Below are 5,933 nucleotides of genomic sequence, written 5' to 3' on the forward strand. Positions count from 1 at the left end.
TTTTTTTTTTTTTTTTTTTTTTTTTACTTTTTTTACTTTTTTTTTGTTGAGGAGGCTACCAGGGATTGAACTTAGGGGCACTGGACCACTGAGGCCATATCCCCAGCCCTATGTTGTATTTTATTTAGTGACAGCGTCTCACTGAGTTGCTAAGGGCCTCAATTTTGCTGAGGCTGGCTTTGAACTCCTGATCCTCCTGCCTCAGCCTCTAGAGCCACTGGGATTACAGGCGTGCACCACCACGCCTGGCTCTTTACACTGTGTTCTGCTTATTTAAGATGTGAAAGAAGACATGCTTGTTCTAGGCCGAGCTGTGTGTCTTTTTAGGCCTAGCTCTGTGCTTGAATGATTTGCTAAAGTTGACAAATCATCCACACCAGTCATTATTGGTGAACATTTCTCCCTTTCTAAGATTGTCCAAACGTCCTGGCTTTCCATTACCCAGGGCATCTGGGCTTCTTCTCGTCAGGCAATCTTCCCATTGCTAATGTACGGAGGCCTACAAGGACCATGCAGGTACTGTGCACCCCAGCTCCCTACCTGACAGTCTCAGGAAGCCAGGATTTTCACCACAGACCCCAGCTCCAAGCATCAACCTTCACCCCCTTGCTTTCTGACTAATGGAACTTTAACTCATTCTTGTTAGCCTCAAGGAGAAAATATATTTACTTCCCTCTCCCATATTCCCAAATCTGCTGAGGCCCTAGAAATACACTATTGTCTTTTCTTTCCCCAAATATGGGAGGGTTTTTTTCTTAAATTATTTTTCCCTGGTGATTTTACATCACAATAAAAAGAAAAATAAACACAAAACTTAAAACTACAGATTCTAGCATATTTTAACAATATGCTTCTAATTGATTATTTGAGCATAATTCTATGAAAACAAATATAAATGACTCACTATTTCAAAAATCTTACAGAGCCCCTTTAGTCCTCATCTTGTTTTCGTTGTTATTGTTGTTTTGTTAAAATTATCAAAGACATATCCAATAGACCCCAAGGGTCCTCAGGAGGCCAGCTCTCCTTCTTTCCAGGCAAACCTGGACAGGGGTAAGAAAAGGAATTCTGTATTTAGGCTGAGAGTGGAGAGCAGCAAGTTTCATCAGGGCCTGTCTATTACTGAAACTTGTTAATAAAGACACCCCAATAAGTCAACAACCCTTTAGTGATTTCATACTGGCCATCAGATAGATAGATGATAGATAGATAGATAGATAGACAGACAGACAGACAGATAGATAGATAGATAGAGTCATAAAAGGATTTGGAAGAAGACCTCTCAATTATACCATATACAAAGATTTTAGGAACAAGGGGGATGCAAAAGACTAAGATTTTGGTTCTCTTTTTCCTCAAGAATTTTAAAAGTTAGGCATACCAACAGGCTACTAAAAATGTGGCCAACTCTCACACAATAAGTGATGCAGAGATAATAAGGGCCAGGGATGGCATGGTGAAGAATAATTCCTGTGAGCTGCCTGGGACAAATTTGTCTTCATGGAGGGGATGAGGGATAGATTGTTAATACCAAATAAAAATAGTATTAATTAATTTTACTCTTGTACTGAGTGAATTTCCACAACAACACAAATTTGGATATGAATTGGTGATTCTCTTTATATCATCTCAGGAAAGATGGTGAGAAAAGGGCTAATGAAAGAAATCTCAGCCTTAGGAATGAAGGCAGGAAACAGGATTCCCTGTAACAAGGGAAAGGGGACCCACGGGGAATAAATTGCCGAAATTGCTGCCCCGGCTGCCATTCTGGAAATCTCAGCCAGCCAGAGGACCAGAGGCATCCTCATTCAAGTTTTAAGCCACAGCAAAAACCACCAACAAATAGAGCCAAATCTCAGCCAGGACAGGAGCAGTTTCAATGTAGTAGCTGGACCCCCAGCACTCCTGAGTGGTTGGCTTGTCAGGATTCATCCTTTATTTCTTTAACCTCAAAGTAGGGCAGCACCATACTTGACTCAACTGACTCGTTGAATTAGAATCTGGTTTTAATCTTCAGCAAGGTAGATCATTTTTTTTCCTTTAAGCCAATATAATTTTTATTCATATCCACAATTCCTTAGAGGAGCAGGAACAAAGAATCAGTAAAATCAGAGTCTCCATTTTGTATGACATTCCTCCCAGGTGTCCTGGGAGGAATTGGAATGGTTCTTAAGTCTTCCCTTGTTCATATCCCAAATGATCATCTCTTATTGGTCTCAAGGGCACAGTTATCATTCTGGCCTTCATGATTCTGGAAGATCTTCTTTGCTATTTCCTCTCTGGATGGGGACTGGGAAATATCTACAGCCTGTGGATAAACTCATCTGCTGAATGAATGCACAGCTATTTCCTAGGTGAGGCATATCACCTCCCTGGATCTCTGCATGGGGTACAGACATAGACTCACTCTCTCCATCAAGCCTCTGCCCATTCTTCTTCCCTCAATGAAGGAAATTCTGTTTGTTTGTTTGTTTGTTTGTTTGTTTCTGGTTGCTACAGAAATCCTACCTGCTTTCAGGGACACCCTCTGGTTGCCAAGGGAACTCCATCCCATAACCAACTTTTATAATGGCTCAAGTTTCCAGTTTTCTGACTAGGAACTTTTCTCAAAATCAGTCACTAAATGCATGGTAGTTAAATTTTAGAACCTGATTATAAGATGGTCTCATCCTTTAACATTTGTGTGAACTGTACATAAGCCATATCCCTAGGAGCAGTCATAATTTTTCTTGAATCTTATTTCAGAGATTGGTGAGTCCTGCACCTGCTCCAAGATTTACACAATTAACTTGGCTCTGGTTTCCTGTCATGCTCACTGAAACTTAGCTCTTACAGCTCTGTGAGAAACAATTCCTTCCTGCTTCAGACCCAGAGTACTGCAGGTATAACACATCACTATAAGGTTCTGCTTCTTTTCTGGTCCATACAGAATAAACCTACCTCTTCCCACTTTTCCTCCACCTTCTCTTCCTCTTACTACTTTGTTTGGTGCTGGAGATCAAACCCAGAGCTTTGTGCATGCTAGGTAAGCACTCTACCACTGAGCCACATACTTAGCCTTATTTTTCTTCTTAGGAGTTTATTTTATCTTAATTATTTTCTCATTCTTTCATTGCTTGTTTGGAGTTGATAGAGAAGTTGAAGTGTAAACTCATAATACCATCCTGTACCTTAATTCCAACCTGTAGATTTCTGGTCAACCAGTTCTGAGTGAATTTGGATATTGCACACCTAAAGAAGCAAATAGATAAACAAGCTGGCTTTTTATCCTGTCCACAGCCCACTGATCCAAGAAGAAAAATTTTGTTTCACAACATACTTCCCCAGAGAGTCAAAGACAAATAAGCAGTCAAAGGTATTTTTTATAGTTAATCCCTTGATCAAAACAAAGCAGAATAAAACCCCAAGAGAGGCTGTGATTGAATTATCTTAAGGAATCTTTCCAGGCTTGAACTTGCTGCTGTGCCTAATTGCATTGCAATGAAGATCCATCCACAGAGCAACAGCTGGACAGTCAGAGAGTGAGTGGATATAGAATCCAATTTCCTGTTCAAATATTCACAAATGTGTGGATGACAGCAGGGAATCCACTAAGCTCTTCACACTGGGCTACCCCATTGTAAAATACAGACTATCAATTCCTGCCAATACCTTGGCATAGCTATGAAGAACAAACAAAATATGACCAAATACTGCTATAAATCTGTTCTTTTAAAAAAATTAATTCTAATAGGCTTTTGTGAAATGTTTGGTGTTTTATTTTCTTTTCTAGTGTTTTTAGTGCATTACAGTTATACATGGTAGTGGGGTTCATTTGTCCTATTCATGTAAGAATAGAATATAATTTGTTCCATTTTAGTCCCAGTGCTTAACACTTTCCCTTCTGCCTCCCTCCTGCTGTTGCCCTTTCTCTATTGGTCTTCATTCTATTTATTTATTATTTTTGAATTGGTGCTTTAGAGCTATCGTAAATGTACAATTCACTGTGGTATATTCATATATGTACATAGCAAAATTTGGTCAATTTAATTTCACAGTTCCTCCTTTTCCCCATCCCTCTTCCCTCCTCATCAATCTTCTTTTCCTCTCCACTAACCTTTCTTTTGTTTTCATGGGACACACCTCTTTTTAATTTCCTTATTCTGTTCTAACTAACTGCATAGGAGAGAAAACATTTGACCCTTGACTTTCTGAATCTGGCTTATTTCACTTAGCATGATAGTCTGCAGTTCTATCCATTTATCCATTTACCAGCAAATGCCATAATTTTTTCCTCCTTTTGGCAGAGAGAGGGAAGGGGAGAGGGGATGAATTTGAGGGAATGAGGGAATGAGCCAGGGACAAGAATTACCCTTCCAGAGCACATCCCCAGGGACATACTTCCTCCAGCTAGACCCCATGTTCCATAACCCACACCTCCTCCCGGTAGTCCATTCAGTTATCAATGGATTAATCCACTGAGGAGGTCTGGTCTCTAATAATAAAATCACATTGCTAAAACTCCACGTCTAAATATTGTTTCCTTGGAGACCAAGCCTTCAACACATGAGCATCTGGGGGACACTCCAGATCTAAACCTTAATAGTAATCATCTTATATATTCATGTATCTCTTAACAGCTATTCCTAAAATAATAAAATGTTAAATTTAGTAAGATGAGTTAAATGTGCAAAATAGCAACTTTTATCGATTTAGATTTAGTATATACATGTTCCCAAATTTCTTTTGAAATTTTCTGTATTGATTTTTGTGAGAATAAAGAAAATACAAAGAACAACAACAAATGCACACACACAGTTAATTTTAATCAAACATTTAATGTCTGTTCTTTATATTTTAATAATTTTATGTTTTTAAATTTGTACATTATAGTTATACATAAAAGTATAATTAATTGTGATATGTTTATAGATGCACATGACATAGTTTGGCTAATTTCATTCTGCTGTTCCTCCTTTTACCCATCTTTCCTCCCTCTCCCTTTACTCCACTGCTCTTTCTTCAATTTTCATGAGGTTCCCCATTTTTTAATTCCTTATTTCTCCCTAGCTTCCGTGTATAAGAGAAAACATTCTATCCTACACTTTTTAAATCTGGTTTATTTCACTTAGTATGACATTCTCCAGTTCCATCCATTTACAAGCAAATGACAAAATTTCATTCTTCATTATGGCTGAGTAAAATTCCACTGGTGGGTATGTACCTCATTTTCTTTATTCATCTCCTGATTGAATTCATCTCCTGATGAGCACATGGGCTGGTTCCATGACTTGACTGTTGTGAATTATGCTGATAGAAACATTGATATTCATGTATCATTACAGTATGCTGATGTTAGCTCTTGTAGATAAATACCAAATTGTGGAATGACTGTGTCATATTGTGGTTCCATTCCTGGTCTTTTGAGGAATCCCCATACTGCTTTTCGAAGTGTTTGTACTAATTTGTAGTCCTGCAAACAATATATATATATGTGTCAACTTTTCCCACATCATCACCAACATTGTAGTTTTGATGATCACCATTCTAACTTGTGTGAGATAAAATCTCAGTGTAGTTTTCATTTGCATTTCCTTGATTTCTAAAGTCTTCAACAGTTTTTTTTTTTTTTTATGTATGTTTATCCACGTGCATTTGTTCTTTTGTGAAATACCTGTTGGTTCATTTATTGATTGGGTTGCACATCTGGTTTAAGGTCTGTGAAGTGATTTATAAATGTAAATATATATTATTATACATAAATCTCCCATATAGAAATGATTCTGAACTTCTATTACCTGGCCCATTCAGATTTTTATGCAATATTTCTTGTTTGCTAAATAATACAGTGTATTAACTATTTACACAACATTAGCAACATATCAGGTACTATAAGTAAACTAGAGATGATTTTATATATATATATATATATATATATATATATATATATATAT

Source organism: Marmota marmota, unplaced genomic scaffold (genome assembly GCF_001458135.2).
Source record: "Marmota marmota marmota unplaced genomic scaffold, marMar, whole genome shotgun sequence".
NCBI classification, from domain to species: Eukaryota; Metazoa; Chordata; class Mammalia; order Rodentia; family Sciuridae; genus Marmota; species Marmota marmota.